This window comes from Callospermophilus lateralis, chromosome 3 (genome assembly GCF_048772815.1).
Source record: "Callospermophilus lateralis isolate mCalLat2 chromosome 3, mCalLat2.hap1, whole genome shotgun sequence".
NCBI classification, from domain to species: Eukaryota; Metazoa; Chordata; class Mammalia; order Rodentia; family Sciuridae; genus Callospermophilus; species Callospermophilus lateralis.
The window spans coordinates 83,783,381-83,804,012 of record NC_135307.1 but is presented as its reverse complement, the minus strand read 5'-3'; the positions used below and the strand labels follow the sequence as shown (position 1 = coordinate 83,804,012).

Here is a 20,632-nt window from a genome sequence, read left to right as displayed (position 1 = left end):
CTTCAAAGGTAGGCCTGCTGCCCTGTAATCTAACAGAACATGAAAACAAGTGTGGAAAAGTTGTTCCAGATGAACACCTCAAACAAAGGCTTCCTGCTGCTAGGTCAAGGAGAGAGAAAAGGGAAAGGGAAAGATATGAATGGTCTCAAAGCAAGTATCATATTATTTGGATTTTTTTAAACTTTGGAATGATTGTAAATCATATCTGTAGTATACAATGGTGTTAAAAGGGACCACAAGAAAACAAGACTTATTTCCATAAACAAATGACACAGTCCAATCCTATAAAAGTAGAGAGAACATGCAGCTCATTCACTGGCAACATCCTGAAATTTATTTTGTTAGCAGATAGGTAATCTTTTCCACAGCTTCCCTAGATTCAGGGGTAAAACCTTTAGTCTTTATTAGAAGTAGCAAAGAGAACACCGGAGTTTTCCCACTGATTCTAGTGTGCTTTGAAAATAGAAACTTTCACAGTAGGAAGCAAAGGTCCTTGGAAGTGCATCATTCCCAAAGACTGCTATAAGCCTTACTTTACTCATGTAAAATTCCATGCAGCATCAACACTTGGCAATGAAGCTACCTGGAAAGCATTCTTCCTGAGTGGGGATTTTCCTCTTGCAATTGTTAACATTTAGAAATGGAATGAAATTTTTCTTTCTACAAAAAGCAATCATACCCTACTCCTATTCTTTTTGATTGTCCTCAGTAGATATACTAACTTTATCTTACCTTGAAAAGGATTATTACTGATTTATTTTCCTATTAAATGCTAATTCAAGTTACTATACTTTAAATAATTTATCTCACAGTATGCCAAAGCTCTGTGAATAATTAAAAATTTTCTATTCATGAATGAAATAGAATGAATGTGCCTCTTAGGCACATCAGAGGGAAACTGAATAGTGTGAAATAAAAATAGCACCATTCTTGTTTACTCACTGTCACAGCACTGTCATCTTTTGGATGCCATCATAGATTTGACTTCTAACCCTCTCCATCCATACAAAAGTACATAGTTAGATTTAAAAAGATACCATAAATGTTCACCAAGAAAAAACAACAAAAATCAAGTAACTATTTCACTAAGTGAAAAGTATGGAGAAATTAATGAAAACCTTTATAAATTCACTAGAATCTCACTTTTCCAATTTCCTTTTAAAATTGTAAAACACCTTTGAAAAAGCCAATTTTGACATGGAAAAGCTTCCTATTATGCCTGGCTTGTCGGAGCTTAACATGCCAATCACATACCCTGGTCAGTTTGCTGCTGAAAGTTTTCTGACAAAAATTGCAAAATCAAGGCCAAATCTTTGTAAACTATTTGATACATTTAAATGTTAGACATTTATATGTAATAAATAGATCCCTCATCACTATATAGCAAAACAGATTTATGTTATTAACCATTTAATGGTTCACACAGAAGGTCAGTCTTTAGGTTTCAAAATATATGATGGAAATAATGTGTTTGGGATGAATAAACAGGAGGAAACTTAACTGTAAATAGTTTTAAAAAGTGTATTTGTAGGTACCCAGAATGGGAAGACTAAGGGACAAATGGAGAAATAAATTCAATAAAAAACCATTCAAAGTGAAAAGCTAGTCAGGAATTGAGAGTATTATATAAATTCAAGATGAGATAATGCCTTTGGCCAGAAAAAATTTCTTTAAGCTGCTTAGAATTCAATTCAGTTAAATCCATGGACAGAGCCTATGGAGCAACACAGTTCCTCTGTGACCAACAGGACTTAGAAGATTCCAGCTTATACTATGGAGTAAAAGCTAACTGGAACTAAAATCAGAAAACAACTTACTTAAAACAACAAAAACATAGAACTGGGTCCAGTGCTAAGGAAGCTTCCTTATACCTGTCTGTGCTGATCTTACCAAAGAGTAGTTCTGAACAAGTGCCACACCATAAAGAACAGAAAAGGAGTTTGGTGTGATGAACATATTGATAGTAGTGTGTATTGTACTCTCTCCCAGTGTGTCAATGCTAACAAGAAATACCACAGAGAAGGACTGGGCAGGTGTGGAGGGGAACAGAGTCATATGATATAAAATTTACAACCCTCTATGCTTCTGTTCTAAATTTTAAAGAAGGGGAAACGAAGGGAGAGAACCAGAGTAAAACAACAATTACACAGTTAGATCAGTGGCAGAGCTGGGAATCAAAACCAGATTCAATTCCAGACCCAAATTCTTAATTCCCGTGGCAATCTGCCTTCCCAAGAGGTCCCAGAAATCAGTTCAGTATATCATCAATGCTAACACCACTACTTAAATATTTATGTTACATTGTACTCCAAACAATGGTGAAAAATGGGGCAGGTTGCTTTTAGGATAGAAAATTGAAGCCACAGGAGGTCAACTGTTTTGACCAAATTCCATGGCTCTAGACAATATTCTTTTTAAAAATCAAATTTCAGTTTTCCTTTAATTAACTAAATAAAAAATTAATCTTTTTTGTGCTGAGCGATAAAGGAACTAACTAGAGATCATCATGCTAAGTGAAGTCTAACTCAAAAGGTTCAGGATTGTAATTTTCTCTTAGAAGCAGAAGCTAAAGAGGAAAAAGGAAAACAAAGATGGGGCTAGATCTCCTAAAAACCAAAGGGAGATCAGTAGAGGAAAGGGACCAAGAGGTGGGAGGTGGGGAAGGAGTAGGGAATGCTGTAGAGTTTTACTGGTCAAATTATACTGTTATATCATGTGCATGTATAAATATGTAACAACAATCCCATCAATATGCACAACTATAATGCACTAATAAAAAATATGGGGGAAAAAGATAAAAGAATATTGACTGCTGGAAATAGTTTAAAAAGAGTGTTGGGTAATTTCTATCATTCTTCCTACAGCTAAGGCATTTTTAAGGCATATTTTAACTATTAAAGTCTTGTTCTCTGTATATGTGTCTTTGACTCAAATGCTACTTACTGCATATAGAGCAGTATTAAATCCTTAGGTAAACAGAGCAAGCCTAAATAACCCAGTCTTTCATATAGAAGACAATTTCCTCTATAAGGTTAATTTTTATAAAACAACATTTAATGAAGGGATTTTTAGTTACAAAATAGAACAAATTTCATGTAAAATCTTGATGTCCACAATCAGTATTCATTCTGTTCTATAACCTTTATTTTTTTCACTTTGCTAGATGATTTTGAATTTGTGTGTATGTGCGTGCATTGATACACACACATTAAAAACCGTGAGTGGTTTAAACGTATCTTTTTCTGTAACATGCCTTTATCTCATGCTTACACTCATCTGTGCCATTAAATATTCCTCTTTTTAAATTATTTTTATTGTGAATGAAACATATATTCCCCCTCTCCCCCACCAAGAAAAACCACACGTGGAACAAATATATAGCGCAACAAATTAATATTTAAAAAAGAGAAACATGCAACCATTTAGATCAACAAACAACCCTGCCAACACCCCCCAAAACACCCTTGCAATTACCACCTCTTTCCTCTTACAAATGAACTGATTCTTCTGATCTTTCCTTGCTTCTCTTTATAGTTTTACCACTCAAATATGTATCCCTAGGTAATGCAGGTTAGTTTTGCCTGCTGACAGACTTTACATGAAGTTCGTGAGACAGTATGTACTCTTTCACATCCAGACTCTTTCATTCAATATATCTCCGAGAATCGTCCGTGCTAACGTAAACATGGTCGACTCATTAACATTGCTATGTAGTACCTTCTACTGCATGTACAACACTGCTGCTGTGAACTCACTCTTCTGTGAGTCTCTTGGTGCACATCTGCACAAATTTCTACTGAATATAAACAGAGTAGAATCCAGGGTCGTCTGACATGCAAGTCTCCAACTTTAATAGATACTGTTGAACAATCTTTCCAGTGGTTATAGCAATATTAAACTCCCACTAATGGTATAGGAGAGTTTCTATTGCTACACATTTCTCATCCCACTCCCTTCCAGTTCATAGTTTGCATTTTCCTTTTCTTTGTGGTGCCTTTTGAAGAGTCAAAGTTTTTAATTTTGAAGAAGTCTAACATTATTTTTAATATTTTCTATGTCTCGTGTAAAAAAATTTTGGCCTACTCACACTCCAGATATTTTCATTTAGAAGATTAATAGTGTTGGATTTTACATTTAATTCTTTGATCTATCTGGAATTAATTTTGTGTTGAGATATGTTAGTTTCTTTTTATTTTTTTCATGCAAACACACAATTGACTACACAATTTGCTTCTGAGTAAACCAAATTACTGACAGTCTATTTGAGGACTTTCTAATTTGTTCCACCCATTTCTGTGTTTATCTTTTCATGGATATTCTACTGTTTTGATTACTGCAACAAAACCATGTACATTTAATGTAAGTACTGCTATATCCATGTTTAACTCTACCTACTATATATAACTGTTCTCTACTTTCTCATATTCTTTTTAATCGATTTAATACTTATTCACTAACTTTCCTCATGCAACTTAGAGGCTATGCAGCCTTTTACTATTCTTTTAATGATTATCCTAGATAACTGCATCCCCAATTTTAAATGGTCAGGAACTGTGCCTGAAAATATAAATATATTAAAACACTGTCTATAGTTCTCCCTCTTCACATGCAGAACATTGTTTTAAGCTTGCATATGTCTTAGATTCCCCCCAAGAACAATATCTTTTTTATATAGTCTCTGCTCATTAAGATTTACCTACATATGTTTAATTTCATGCTCTTCATTCTTTTCTCCTCCATTCTTCTATCTGAAATGACTTTTTTAAAAAAATTTTATCAGTGATGTCAAGTAACAAATTGTGGTTACTTTTTAATCACTACCTTATTACTTTAGTTTTAAGATTTTATCTCTGGTTTTCAGTTTTAACTGTAAAATTCTTTTTTGTTTTTCTTTCTTTTCTTTTTCTTTTTTTCTTTCTTTTTTTTTTGATACGGCGGATTGAACTCATAAGCACTTGACCACTGAGCCACATCCCCAGCCCTATTTTGTATTTTTATTTAGAGACAGGGTCTCACTGAGTTGCTTAGCACCTTGTTTTGGCTGATGCTGGCTTGAACTCACAATCCTCCTGCCTCAGTCTTCCAAGCTTCTGGGATTACAGGCCTGTGCCACCATGCCCAGCTTAACTGTAAAATTCTGTTTAGAATTTGCTGGACTTAAATATATGGATGGTTGTCACTTGTCATTTTAGGATTATGCTCAATCATAATTAGTTCAAACATTGATATTACACTCTCTCTCCTCTTCCTGAGATTCCTAAGTAGGTGAATGCTATTCTTCCCTACCTAATCCACTCTTCATATGTTCCACCCCGTGTTATTCTATGTTATGCCTATTTTCTTATGAACTATCTTCCAGAGCATGAATTCTCTCTATGCTAATATCTAATTTACTGGTAAATTTATTTTAATAAATCTATTCAATTTTATATATTTTATAATTTTGCTTTTATTTTTTTCTTTTTCCTTTTTTGAAATGGAGGTTTGAAGTCAGGGCTTTGCACATGCTAGGCCTGCACTCTGCCACTGAGCTATATCCCCAACTCCTAAATCCACACAATTTTAATTACTGCATTTTTCAGTTCTAGAGTTCCTATTTCATTCTTTTTCAAACAAGTTCTCAGAAGAATGTTTCAATTTTCTTTAATTCCCTAAACAAAAAAAAATTTATAAAAATTCTGCTTAGTAGTATAGTACTACCTTATTATTTGAAAAACTGCTTTAAGGACTTGGGATTCACTCAGTGTTAGAGTATAGAGGACCCTGAGTTTGATTCCCAGCACCACCACAAAACAAACAAAAACCCTAGATTCTTTTTCTTAAAATGTTTTAAAAATTATTAGTGTATATTGATGAATTATTAGTGCATATTAATGGATGTCATTGTGACATTTCCCTATATTTATATAATGTGCTTTGATTGTAAATACCCTCCCTACCACCCTCTTTTCACTGTTTCCTCCACAGAGAGAATTATTATTGTTATTATTGATGTGGGGTCACCAAGAGTCTAATTTCACCTCATCTATTTTCAGGTATTAATTTTCTGGTGCCAATCAGCTATCATGTAGAGCTCTTTTAACTATAGCTCACATTTACTCTTAAGGTATATCCATTTAAGGCCCCACCACAAAGCTTGGGACATTTCTAAAAGCTATAGTCTGATAAAATGGAGGGTAGTATCTCTAATTTTTTATATTTGCTAAGAGTTGCTTTGTGGTATAACATAAGGTCTATTTTAGAGAAGGATCCATGTGCTTCTGAGAAGAAAGTGTATTTACTCATTGATGGATGAAATATTCTATATATGTCTATTAAGTCTAAATTACTGATTATCTAGTTCTATAGTTTGTTTAGTTTTTGTTTGGAAGATCTATGCAGTATTGAGAAAGGTGTGTTAAAGTCACCCTGTATTATGTGTTGTAGTCTACCTAATTCTTGAAATTTAGAAGGGTTTGTTTGATGTACGTACATGCTGCATTGTTTGGGACATAAATATTTATGATTGTTGTGTCTTGTTGATGTATGATTCCCTTAAGCAATATGAAATGTCCTTCTTTATCCCTTCTGACTAACTTTGGCTTTAAGTCCACTTTATCTGATATGATGGAAAGCCTTGCTTGTTTACACAGTCCATGTGAGTGATATGTTTTTTCCCCATCCTTTCACCTTTAGTCTGTGGATGTCTTTTCGTATGAGATGAATCTCTTGATGACAGCATATTGTTTAATCTTTTTTAAAATTTTCAATCTGCCAGTCTATGTCTTTTGGTTGATGAGTTTAAGCCATTAACACTCAGCATTCTGCCATCATGTAAAACTAATTAGAACAAATAAAAAATAAATAAATAATTTTTTTTAAAAAAAGCTATCACCTTTGATGGACCCTAATCCTTAAAATTTGTCTTCTGGTCCTATAAAGTTGTGAAAAGTTCTTCTCAGGAACTGACTAGACTACATCTGATCAAAGGGTACTCAAATTAGAATTGAATGATTTAAAAGGTAAGTACCCCAATACCCTATCTTCAGAAATTAAAAATGCACACCTAAGTAACTTATAGAGAAAGTCATGATGGAAAAAAATGTATAAAACTAAGCAATGACTATGATATATATAAATTTGTGTGAAATTTATGCAATTAACTGGACATTGTAAGAAAACACAGAGGAATTTATTTTATTGAAGGAGGTTCTAACAAACTATACATTCTATGAAATTCACATCAGAGTCTTCTGGAAGAACATGACAAATTCATGTTAAAATAAAAAAAGAATACATAGTCAGGAATACTTAAATTCTGAAAAGCATAAACAAGGTAGGGAACTTACTTTACCAGATATTAATATGAATACATTTCAAGAATACAGTATTTATTTTTAAAAAAGCATGTCACAGAATTATATTCACATTTGATTCCATTTACATAAAGTATAAAACAGCAAAGTAATTGCCTGATTCTTAAGGAAATATAAAGATGTAATGAAAGAAAAAATAAGACTGAGCAATAAATTCAAGATGATGGAAACCTCAGTGAAGGAAAATGGGAAAGAATTCAGAGAGAAAGATATATATTCGGCCATATCTATAATATTTTATTTAAAAAAACTCCAAAGAGGAAAGGAAATGAAGAACAGCGTTAGGATATTTTATTTCTAAAAAAGTAAAAAGCATCTAAAGTAAATATAAACAGAGACAGATTCAAAAGGTCTGTTATATTGTTCTCTATACATTTCTATCTTGTGATTTATTTCATAATAAGACTAAAAAGGTAAGCAAAAAGGAAACAAGTAAGGAAGAGGCGGATAAATGGATCTGTCTGTCAGACACTCTTCTGCTCTAAGTCTCACCCTATTCTAAATGTTCTGATTTAATTATAGTTTTAAGTACCTATACTTCTTTCCTTTCTAATTAAATTTAGGTACTAACTTTTTAGAACAAGCCATAACATAAATCAGATAAAGAATAAGGAACCAGGGTGACATACTTAATTTCACTGGCAAAACCAAGCTTTTGGTAATTTTTCTCTTAAGTAATCCCAATACCTTCAATACATTATATACATAATTGATTTGTAGAAATGTTTATCATTTTTTTAAATTTCATTTTTTTTTAATTTCATCATTTTCCTGAAATGAGTTTTTTTCTGTTTTCTTTCTTTAATAAATTGGATTAAACTACATTATAAGAAGCCCTTAAATTAAGTTTCTAGTAATTTTATTATGGGTAGAAAAAAGAGAAATAAAGTTAACCGATAATGATAAACTGATTATGGCCTGTATGTGAAGATATTTATAATTTCTTATTGGTTAAAATTCAAGTTTCTTCCAAATCTCCTTTCCTCTGGTATTCTTCATTTTCATTCAAGAATGTTTCTGTCTTCCTAAATCATAACCTGTCTACCCTTCAAACTATTGTCCATCACCTTTTTTTATTCAGCATGTCTTTTGTCTAGAAGGCCTTTGCTTTCATTAACCCCATTTATCTTCCTCCCAAGGCAATCTAACTTCTGCTCCTCCCCTCGCCTAAAGCAAAAGTCATAGACTTCATTATTACTAAACCTCAAAGCCATAATTATGCTATCTGAACTCACTTATCACCTTTGACAATACCCATCCCCCTTTTCTTAAAATCTTTCCTTCCTGAATTCCAGGGTACTACTTTTTGATAATTCTCCTCCTACCTTGCGAACATTTTTCTTCCACTCACTGCCTACCTTCTTTGCCTGGGTTTCCCAGGAAGTTCCCTTCAATCTTCTCTTCTTACCCTACACATAACCTGGGTGATAGCACACCTTTTTGTGTTCCCAACTACTACCTCCACAGCTCCCAAATAAATAGACACGCAAACAAATATATACATGGGGTGGTGGGTAGGAGTGTCTCCAGCCTGTACCTCTACTCAGAGTCCCAGTCTCAATTTGTAGCTACTAGTAGGGACATTTCATCTATTTGGCCACAGGTATCCTGAAATCAAATTTACCACCACACTCTTTTCTCACAAACACATTTCCATACCTCCCTTTTATATACCTCCATTAAATCAATTGTTTCCATAAATGCAAAGGCCTGAGCTAGAAACCTCTGGAACATTGTTAATGCTTGCCTCTCCTTCACAATTGAGACAACTCACTGGTCACTAAGTCTTGTGATTCTACCACCATTTTTGCACATTTGTCCTGATTCTTCTCTACTACTAAATAGCTTCCTGATTTACTTTGCTTGTTTCTTACAGTTATACCTCTTAATACAACCTTGGATTTACCAACAATGTTTCCAAGATACATATCTGATTACATTACCCTCTTGGCTTAAAAATCTCTTGATGTCTATTGCCCAAAGGATGACATTCAAAATCATCATCAAAGCATTTGAAAACCCCCTTCACCTGGCTTAGGTCCCTTCCTTCTAACCTCCCACAACTCTTTCCCACTTTCTACCCCTGGAGGAGTTTGTATGTACTGTACCTCACCACATCGCTATTAATTACTATGTTCTTTTTAGAGTTCAGAATATTCTTTCTTTATTCCATTTGGAGAATTTCTATTCTTATAGTGATAACTGGACTCAGGATATTCTTATACAATATTCTATCACTATTAAATCAATTTATTTTAGCAAAAAGAGTATTTCCTGAAAGCTAATGTAAGAATTTCAGACTAAGGTCAACATCTTCATTTTAGAAACTGAAAAGGTAAAGTCACAATGGACAAGATCACAAAAAGCAATATTTTACATCAGATACAGGTAAATCAAAGAAAAAAAATAAGTTGTCCTTCAAGTGGGACTTATTCAAGCAATATTTTAACAGATGGAAGTTAATATTTTTAACAGGTGGGAGTATGGGAATAATGCAGTTTTATGATTTCAGTAATCATAACATATTTATGACCAATGTGTACAAATTAAGTCATAAATACAAATAAAAGGTTAAAATATACTAGAACATAAGTAAATCATCAATAGTCCCCAAACCTGTAAGTTCCCACTTCTCACCACCAAAAAAATTCTTCTTTTTTAATCACTAAATCCACTTCTCTCATTCTTAACTAAGGCTGTTAGGGAACAACATGCTGATGTCTCGGCTTATTGTTTTTGTGTTTTTTTGTTCTAATTATAAATGGCAGTAGAATCTATTTTAATATATGTATACAAACATGAAATATATCTAAATAATTAGAATCTCAACCTTGTGGATGTACTCAATGGTGAGATTCACTATGATGTATTAATATGTTAATTGCCACAAATTCTAAATTGGTATGTCAGAATTTAAAGTGCTTTGTACATAGTGAGTATAATTCTAGATTTTATGGGAAAATAATTTTGTACCTTCAGAAAGTATGGTTTTTATCACTCCCAATTACTCAATGGTTTTGTAAAGAAGAATTTCCTTTACATAATATAAATCAGTGAAAAAAATGGACTTGCTTTATAGCCAACTTGGTTGGAATGGCCTATTCTAGAGGGGATAGGAACTCATATTATAAATCATGAATATTCTAGTTTGTGAAAATGGATATTTACAATGGGATGCATGTTTAAAAAAAAACAAAGAAAATCAACCTACATTAACTCTTCCTTGATTACTTAGTAAAAATAAATGAAAGAAAGGAACTTAATTTTAAAATGCTCAAAAGAATTTGAATAAACATTTCTCCTAAGAAGACACACAGATTGGTAATCAGCACATAACAATATGCTCAACACCTTAAATCATTAGGGAAAAGCAAATTAAATTCACAATGAGATGCTAATTCATATCCACTAGAATGGCTAGAATTAAAAAGAGACATTAGTAAGTGTTGACAAAGGTACAGAGAAATTGAAACCCTCATACATTGCTGATGGGAATGCAAAATAGTGCAGCTATGTTACAAAAACAGTTTGTTGTTTCTTCAAATTATTAAACACAGAATTGTCATCTAACCCAGCAATTCCATTCCTCCATATATTATCTAATGGAACTGAAAATATGTATCCATACAAAAAGGATGTACACAAATGCTCATAGTGACATTATTCATAATAGTCATTAAATAGAAACAACAAAGTGCCCACCAATTGATGAAGAGATAAATAAAGTATACAAATAAAATGGAATATTCACCAATTAAAAATGAATTACTGATTTATGCTGATTCTGATAAACCTTGAAAACATTACATGAAGAGAAAAATTCAATAGCAAAAGGCCACATATTGTATGATTCCATTTATATGAACTAACCACAATAGGAAAACCTATAGGAATAAAAATTCCATGTGGTTGCCAGGCATGTGGGGAGGGATACTTATTAAACATTGTAAATGCATACAGAATTTCTTTTTCATGTGATGAAAATATTTCATAACTAGGTAGTAATGAAGACGGCACAACTTCATAAATATACTAAGAACTACTGAACTGTATACTTTTTAAAAATGGGAAAATTCATGGCATATTAATATCCCTAAAAAGCTGAGCTAAAAAAATGGGAGATCAAAATTATGAATTATTTTCCTCCATGACAGTTCCCTTTTCTCCACAATAAATGCAAAATTCTAAATGTGACTTCGCAATATAAAAAGTGATTATTTTTCTAGGTTACATGTAATTTTCTCTATTCTGCAACCATAAATAGAAGAAAGCAGCTCCTTTCATTCACCACTTCCTCCAGCAGAGGTTAAATAATCACCTCATGGGTTTAACATCACAACTATTTCACTGCTGAAATTTTAGGGACCCCCAAATAGCTTTGTTTTTATAATAAAGACTAAACACAGGCATTAATGAAAAAGCCACCAGATCCTCACCTGGAAAGTTGTCTTTGATATGTACACACATGAGTGAGTGTGTTTGTGTATACATATATACATATACATACATACATAATTAAACACACACACATACATACATACATACACACTCAAAAATTCTATCTCACAATTCCAAGTCTTCAGGGGTTTCTACAAGAGAAACGTCTCTTGGCTTGAACTAGGTAATCAAAGGAAGAATCAAATAGGTTTTGAGGGTTTATAAAGGCCTCCCCTTTCACTTCTTTATAACAACTTCAGATTGAATTATTTGTTTGGCTATCAAGAATTTTATCACAGTGCCTAATGAATTTGGTTTTAAAGGAGCATTTACAAAAGAGAATTTAAAACAAAAAGATATCAGAAAACAATTTTATTTAATTTCTATGAAAGTGACAGAGTCACTTCTTTAGCTACATACAGCACAATTTAGTAGGGAACTTTCAGTATTTTTACCATGAATGAAACATCTATTAACTTGTAACCAAAAATGCTTATTATCTTTTTCTTCCATGGTATTCTTTTGCCTATACTTCTGCAGAAATCTCATGCCTATAAACAAGCACCAAATAACCTTACTAGCTCTTCCTCAGTAATATATCCACAGCTATAAAAAGATGATCAATTCTGATTTACCTCCTCACATTGTTTTCTTCAAACAGCTGCTTCTTAAAATCAAAGGAATTAACTTCACTTTCTCACGTCTTTGTTTCATTTCATTTTTTGTGGATTGAACTCAGGTCCTTGCACCTGCTAGACAGTCTATCAATGAGCCATATCCTCAAGTCACTCATGCCTTCATCTTAAAAACAATAATAAGCATCACACTATGATCAAATACTTTAATTTCCTTTGGCTACTGTAAAAACATAACACAAACATGGTGCTTAAAACAATACAAATTTATTCTGTCACACTTCAGGAAGCTGGAAGTCTAAAATCCACTACCACTGAACCAAAAAAATGTGTTCATAGGGTCATGCTCTCTCCAAAGGTCTTACAAAAGAATACTGCCTCTTTTAGTTTTGCAGACTACTAGCATTCCTTAGCTTGTGGTTGCATTATTCCAATTTTTAAGACCAATATCTTCGAATCTCTGTTCCATCTTCACACCACTTTTTATGTATGTGTGGGTGGTAAAATCTTCCTCTGACTTTCTCTTCAAAGGATACATGTGACTCCATGTAGGGCTCACCCTAATGATCCAAGATAATCTCTTCAACACAAAACGCTCATATTAATCACATCTATAAAAACCCTAAATCTGTTACAATTATAGGTTCCATGGCTTAGGGCCTGGTATCTTTAAGGGGGCTATTTTTCAATCTACCATCATTTGCCCTTGGGCTCCTAACATTCTCATCTGTCCCACATGCAAAATACATTCACCCCATCACAATGTCCCCCAAAGTCTCAACCAATTACAGCATTAACTCGAGTCCAAAACCTCACCTAAATAACAACATCTCAAAAATCCCAAATCTTATCCAAATCAGGCATGAGTAAGATTCTGGGTATGACCTCATGCACTCCTAGATTTTAATCACACAAAGCCCTATATACAAATGTTTATAGCCAGTTTTATATATTGAAAAGAACAAAAACATCCTTCAACTGGGAAATGAACAAACTGTGATACATCCATTCAAAACAGTACTACTGCAATTATGCATACAACAATAAGGAGAAACCTCAAATGTGACATTCTAAGCAAAAGAAGCCAAACACAAAAGGCTATATGCTGCATGATTCTACTTTATGGCCTTCTGGGGAAAAAAAATACAGCAACAAAAAGCAGATCAATAGTCTTTAATTACTGGATATGGGGACAACAAAAGGATAAAGGGGAATTTTATGGTGCACCTTAATCCATTTGTGCTACTATAACAGAATATCTGAGAGGAGATAATTTATAAAGAACATAAATCTATTTCTCACAGTTCTGGAGGATGAGAAATCCAAGATCAAGAAGCTAAAATTTCTGTGTCTGGTGAGGGCTGCTCTCTGCTCCAAGATGGTACCTTGTTCTGGCATCCTCTGAAGGAACAATGCAATATGATGGAAGGCATGAAGGGCATGAACTTACTCCCTCAATTCCTGTAATAAGGGCCTAATAATCTAGTCTGTGCTGGCTCTGCCCCTTTCCTAAAGCCCTGCTTTTTCTCCCTTCTGTGACCAAAAGACCTGTCAAGAACATTTAAAGAAGGAAAAGTTTATTTTTTGTTGAGGGCTGCAACCAAATCAAGATGGAGCCTGGCAGTTTGCCAGCAGGAGTGGTTTGTGAAGCAACGCCACCGAGCCATTAAGATGGAGGCATTCCTTATTGGCTGACTGCTGTATCTAGATGAGGCTAATTGAGTCAAGCTGTGTGTAATCAGTTAGGTATATATACCTCTGCTGCCCTGCAATAAAGCGGCTCCTGCTACCTTGGATGCCCGCTACCTTGAGTTCCTGCTCAGTTCTCCTTGAGTTTTCCCGCAATAAAGCAGTTCCCATTTCAACCTTCAAGTCGCTTGTCACCTCCCGGTTATTTGTGCCCAGCTGGACTGCGGCAATTTTTGGTTCACAGTTTCAGAGGTTCAATCCATGGTCAGCCAACCCCACTGCTCTGGGCCAGAGATGAAGCAGAACATAATCATGGTGGGAGGGTATGAAGGAGGATAGCAGCTCAGGAGATGACAATCAGGAAACAGAGGGACCTCTGCTCATTAGGGACAAAATATAAACCCCAAAGTCAAGCTCTCAGTTACCTACCTCTCCAGCCACACCCTACCTGCTTACAGTTACCACCCAGTTAATTTGTCACTGGATCAATACACTGATTAGGTACAAATCCCATAAACCAATCATTTTGCCTTTGAACATACTTGTGCTATGTCCACATGAACATTTCGGGGACATCACATATCCAAACCATAACAAGGCCCAACCTCTTAAAGCTATCTATTAATGATTCCATTTCAATACACAAGTTTCAGGAAACCATGACAGTGGGTGACAAATGTATTCAACATATTACTTGGGGTCATGGTTACACAACAGCCTGTGTTTGCCAGAATTCACAGAACTGTACATAGTAAGGATAAACTTAATTGAATGTAAATCAATAAATTTAATAAAAACTGAAAAATATTTATAATTTTCAAGACATTTAGTCAGTATTCTAAAAATTCATGGTTTTTCTCCTAAATTTGTGTTATTACATGTTTAATATACATGTACAATTTTGTGTGTGTGTACATATAAAATTTAATACATTTGATTTAAATATATATCTAAAACACAAATAAATATGTATCCTGATCGCAATAACAGAAAAACGTCTAATACAAATTATATAATCTACAAAAACAAATATGCCATGTTTTATACAGTTAACTAAATAGATTTACAGATTATAATTTGATCAAAAATACTTCAATTTGAGAAAATAAGTAAATATAAAAGGGAAAAAATTAAAATCAATGGCAATATTTCTTTTTCTTTTTTTTCTTTTCTTTTTTTTTTTTTTTTTTTTTTTGTGGTGCTGGGGACTGAACTCAAGGCCTTGTGCGTGCAAGGCAGCACTCTACAACTAAGCTATATCCCCAGCCTCTAATGGCAATATTTCTATAAAAGAATGAAACAGGACCCCAATCACAATCATAGTCACTTGGCCCCAATGATTCTTGAGCTATCCTAGAGGATTAATGAGTACTATGGACTTAATGTTTGTGCTACCCCTCCCCCAAATTCATATGTTGAAGTCCTAATTTCCAATGTGATAGTATCTAGAGATGGGGTCTTTGGGAGAAAAATTAGGGTTAGATAAAGTCATGAGGGTGGGTCTTTACCATGGGATTAGAGGCCTTATTAGAAGAGAAAGAGAGAAGAGATTCTCAATGACTCACTGAAAAGAGGCCATGTGAGAAGGAAGCCAAGTGCATGTGAGGAAGAATCCCCACTAAAACAGACCATACCTGCATCCTGATCTTAGACTTCCAGCCTTCTGAACATAAAGAAAATAAATTTCTATTGTTAAAACCATCAGTCTATGGTATTTTGTTGACGGCCTACGCCAACTAAGATATAGGACAAACTTACAAAATAGGCTACACTTTTTTTAAAATTTTATTTCGTTGATTTTTTTTAAAATTTGGTGCTGAGGATCAAACCCAGTTCCTCACGTGTACAAGGCAAGTGCTCTGCCACTGAGCCACAACCCCAGCCCAAAATAGGCTATACTTTTGAGAACTGATGATTAATCACTTCTTCCAATATTCTCAGCCAACTAATTTTTCAAGTTCTAGGTTTGAGATAGGCATGCGTGTGCACACATGTATGCTCGCTCTCGCTCGGTCTCTCTCTCTCTCTCTCCCTCCCTCCCTCTCTTTCATATATAAACTATCTATGTTTAGTCTTTTGAGAAACTAACAGAATGTTTTCCAAAGTGGATATACCATTTTTTTCCACTTTTTAAAATTGGTGCATTATAGTTGTACATATTGATGGGATTTGTTGTTACATATTCATACATGCACACAATATAATAATATAATTTGACCCAGATCATTCCCCAGCACATCCCCCCCTCCCTCACTACTCCCAACCCTTGGTCCCTTTCCTCTATTGATCTCCCTTTGATGTTTAGGAGATCCACCTCAAAACTGTCACCCCCATCTTTGTTTTCCCTTTTCCTCTCTAGCTTCCAAAGATGAGAGAAAACATATGAGCCTTAACCTTCTGAGTTGACTTATTTCACTTAACATGATGGTCTCCAGTTCCATCCATTTTCCTGAAAATCCCATTCATTTTTCTTTATGGCTGAATAAAACTGCATTGATGTGTGTGTTTTCTGGATCCATTTGTCCACTGATGGACACCAAGACTGGTTCCATTGTTTGGCTATTATGAACTGTTCTGCTATAAACATGGCTATGAATGTAACCCTGTAGTAAGATGACTTTAATTCTTCAGGATAAATATTGAGAAATATTTAGCTGGGTGATATGGTGGTTCCATGTCTCATCTTTTGAGAAGCCTCCATACTGATTTCCATAGTGGTTGTACTAATTGCCTATAGTCCCATCACCATTGTAAACTGTTCCTTTTTCTCCATATCTTCTCCAACATTTATTATAATTATTTGTATTCTTGATGACTGCTATTCTGACTGGTGACACAAAATCTATGTGTAGTTTTGATGCATTTCCCCAATTACTAATGTGCTGAACATTTTTCATGTTTTTGCTGGCCATTTATATTTCTTCATTGGAAAAGTATCTGTTTAATTCATTTGCTTATTTATTAATTGGGTTATTTGATTTTTTGGTAGAAACTTTTTTTGAGCCCTTTATATATACTAGATATTCATTTTCAAGAAAGGCTCTTTCTTAAGTTTAACTCTGAGTCTGTTTCTTGGGAAGTAGATTTTTAAAAACTTCACAGAAAATCAAATTTTTGTTTGCATCAGCTTAGTTATATATATGAAGCAATCTAATTTTACTCCATGATGTCCAATTGTTTTCCCTCTGATTTTCAAGTATTCTCTGACTTTGCTTATACTTACAATGCCTTGAGTAGATTTACCTTCTCAGGGAATTCATCAATTTATAAAAGCCTACAAGAATACCTGTCACTCTGATAATTCTATGTTATCATAAATGAATGAACATCATCTGTAGGCTAAGTTTAATGCTGTTGCCCCAATGCTGTTAGTCTATGTTGAATAAACACAATTACTTTACAAACTTTTCAAAGAGCAGACAAGTTTAGAATATAGTTCTAAAGAATTTAAGTATTTCCTTATGTGTTCTGCCTTCCTAATCTTTGTCAATAGGTTATACAAACCTAATTTAAAACCAGTAAAAATGACTGGCCAGTTTTTTTTTATAATTGTTATATAAAGATCATAGATATAACTACTACTATATTTACTATATTTATCCCAAATAAATTCTGTTATATTAACATAGTGTTATTAATAATCTCATGCTCTGTCTTTTAGCCTTTATTCCCAACCCACCCCTAATTACCAAACTGATGCTCTTCATTTAAGACTTTAACAAGGAAATGCAGTAATTAGCATGAAAGTGCTTTCCTGAATTTGGAGTGCCTTTAAATAGCCACAGTAGTGCTCTTATAAGGTCACGCAAACTATTTGAAACCTCAATAAATGTTATGTTTTCCCTTCTACATTAGTTTGAAAAAACTGCAGATTTTTAATCTTCTCTAAAAACATCATCATCATCATCATCATCATGATATGGACTATAATTATTATATAACCACCCACTTTAATAATAAATGCTGGCAATGTTGAAACAACAAATAGAATGCCTTAAGATGCATTAAGCTCCTCTCTTATGAAACACAAAATTTTAAATCTTACCATAAGCCTTTTATTCTTGATTCACAATCAAATCCTTTTGGCAGTTAATCTCAGCACTTAATGTCATTTGCTCCAATAAAACCGGTCTTAGATAGTTGTAAATGCCTTCCCTACCTCTCTCCATGTGTTAAGAAAAAACAGAAGACAAAGATGGAGTTCAGAGTCTAAGATTATGCACAATACAAGTAGGCTTTGTTATATACCTTTGCTACAACATTTTATCTGTTAATTTCTTCCCAATTCTGTTGAAATGTAATAAAAAATACACGTTCAAAACTACCTACTGTCATGGTGATTATGATAATGAAGGTAGTTACATTAACAGAGTGCTTATTAGGTACCAGGCACTATTTCATTCAATCATCATCACTGTAATAATAAAAGTTGTGCTATTACTTAAGAAACTGAAGGGGAGAGATGAAGCATCTTACCACATTCATACTCTCAGGATATGAACACAGGCAGTTCAGCTCTAGATTCTTAATCAATGCCTCCAAGTGATAAATTACTTTCAAGGACAAGTACTCCAATATATCAAAAGATTCCTGGTTGCAAACAACTTAATCTACTCAATCTAGTTTCAACAAAGAAGGGTATTTACTAAAGGTTTCCAGAAAGTTCATGGTATCTCTTATAAGACTCAAATATTAGGCTCAGAAGCCTTACCACCAAGTACAATGTCCTAATTGCATTCAGACACCCAGCACCCTCCTGGATCCTGTTCAGAGATCAGTTTCACCATGGTGACTTTCAGTAACTGGTCACCCCACTGCAACTCTTGCCAAAAGAATGGATTCTGAATACAAAGGCATTGTCATCATTAACGTTCATCTTTCCAGGGGCTGGGGATATAGCTCAGTGGGACAGAGATTGCCTAGAGTGTGTAAAGCCCTGGGTTTCATCCCCAGTACTGCAAAATCAATCAATAAAGTTCACCATTCACTATTAAAGTTCAACTTGGCAGATCTGAATTCAATAAAGTTAATATACAACCCTTGATTGTAAATGAATTCAATTCTAGCTATATTTTGAAGTTACAGTTTGAAATTACAGGTAATTTCCTCATCTTTTTTTAGTTTTAATGTTATTTACATAAGAAATAAAAATTTGGAGGAAAAAATATACCCTTTCCTTGACATGTACATAATATCCGAAAAATTACCCAGTACCCTGCTAATGAGTCTCATGTATGGTTCCAAAATATCACCACTCAACCAAAAAAATAAAAAATAAAAAAAACAAACCTGCAGAAGCCCCTTATTCTTTAGAACTGCAACTCATGCTATATTTGATTGTATTAGATTCTCCCCTAATTTGGAAGTGCCCAGCACATTACCAGATCAAAAAAAAAAAAAAAAATGTGTGTCTCAATATTTAGAAAAGCTTGGTTATGAAATAAGAAGCTCCAGTTCTCTCTCAGCATCAAAATGACCTCCTGAGGCTTATACCCTGTCTCCGTATCAGAGACTGCCAGAAGCTACCTTCCCTGATACAAACACTGAGGTAATTTCCCACAGGACTCATCAGGGTGCACACACTGCCTAACTAGAGGCACCAGGCTCTGCATGGTTCCTGCTAGAGCTGCCTGATTCACCCTGATGTCTCCCCATGACTTCCAGACCAGACTCAGGGAAAAATAAGGTTGGAAGCTTTGACCAAATTCTTCAGCTCCCCACATCAAATCCCACTGGCTATTACACAAGTATAGCACTTCTACAAATTTGGGCCCATAGACCTTGAGGTACAATATGCTTCCTGGTTTTTCTATGTAACTGGGATCTTGTTTTTATGAATCTATTCAATATTTTAGTTACTCAAGAATTTCCTCTTGCCAAGAACTTTCCCCAAGGCTAGCCTGTCTGCTTGTCCTCTTCCCCAAGACAGACAACAGCTCCCCATAGCTGCTGTGCGGCTAGGAACACGGTCTCTCTCTTCCCTATACTGACCAACACCTACTTGCTTTGGTCTCCATCCAACCTATTCTATACCAGTTAAAAAGTAGAAAGGGAAATCTACAGGTAGATCCAATCATCCCCATCTTTCCTTCAAGTCCATTCTACTCCACTGAGGAAAATGGGTCACACCCAATTTTGCCAACATGTGACAGTAAAAATGCCAGAAAATCTTGCTTTGAATATTAACTTTTTCCATTATGGAACATATACTGAAATCTATTTTTAAGCATAAACACAACTTTTAAAAATAAAAAGCAGGTGACACTATGATAAAGAAACAAACTTCAAGTTTTTCTACTCAAGTTTGGTGACACTATGATAAAGAAACAAACTTCAAGTTTTTCTACTCAAGTTTTCTGCACATAAAATTCTAATCACTTTTGGGTAGTCATCATTTCAATAAGTTGTGTCAAATAAAAAGGGAAAAAGAAAGATACATTTACCATAAGGATAATTTACGGTCTCACTAAATCCTGCAAACTGAAGGGTTTCATGTAGTCTATCATGAACTCTTAG

General features: G+C 34.2%; 1 protein-coding gene across 2 annotated transcripts in view; it reads right to left on the bottom strand.

The window, feature by feature from the left end:
• Cdin1 (CDAN1 interacting nuclease 1) overlaps positions 1 to 20,632 on the bottom strand; it is a 226,479-nt gene that overhangs the window by 168,208 nt on the left and 37,639 nt on the right. The gene's annotated exons all lie outside the window — the stretch shown is intronic.